The sequence below is a fragment of the Nematolebias whitei genome, chromosome 6 (assembly GCF_014905685.2).
Source record: "Nematolebias whitei isolate Nwh7 chromosome 6, NemWhi1, whole genome shotgun sequence".
NCBI lineage: Eukaryota > Metazoa > Chordata > Actinopteri > Cyprinodontiformes > Rivulidae > Nematolebias > Nematolebias whitei.
In genome coordinates, this window is record NC_056503.1 from 11,516,003 (window position 1) to 11,516,858 (window position 856).

Below are 856 nucleotides of genomic sequence, written 5' to 3' on the forward strand. Positions count from 1 at the left end.
AATTTTGACATATGAACAATGTCCGAACAGTAACATTGCTGAGTACGCTGAAAGACGTGCGTAACCTAGATATTTCATTCACAGAATTTCATTTCATCATGTCCCTCCTGATGAACATAAAGCCTCTCCATCAAGAGAACCCTGAAGATTTCTCTAAAGATTCTTCTAACACCGAGTTACAGATGGGTTTTTAACATGGATCCCAGTCAACAAATAAATTCATCCATCCATTATCTTTACCCACTTCTTCCTTTTCAGATCGCGGGGGTCACTGGTGCCCATGTCCAGCCATCACTGTGCGAGAGGCGGGAGACATCTTGGACAGGTCTCCAGTCCATCACAGGGACACACAGAGACAAACAACCATTCACTCTCTCACTATAGGGACAATTTAGTTACCAATCAGTCTAACATGCATGTTTTTGGTCTGTGGGAGGAAACTGGAGTACCTGGAGAAAACCCACACATGCACGGAGAGAACATGCAAACTCCACCCAGAAAGGCCCTTGGCCGGGATTTGAACGGGGGCGACCTGCTCACTCAGAGGCGACAGCTCTACCAACTGCGCCACCGTGCTGCCCACAACTAAATTTGTTTAAAAAATGTTTACGTGTAGCCCAGTTTGAACTGTGCTATATAGTACAAACTAAGTTCATAGTGATATCATTTGAGTTTAAAAACAATGTCTAGGTGATAAAAGTTTAATAAATATGAAAGATAAAAAAAACCTCTTTTGTCATTGTATCATTTTAAAAACAGTTCATATCTGGTCAAGAAAATCTAGTTTAAGCAGAATGAAACAGGCAGTTGTCATTTTTACTACGTTCCTTGAAGGTCACACATAAGTTTGTTTGAG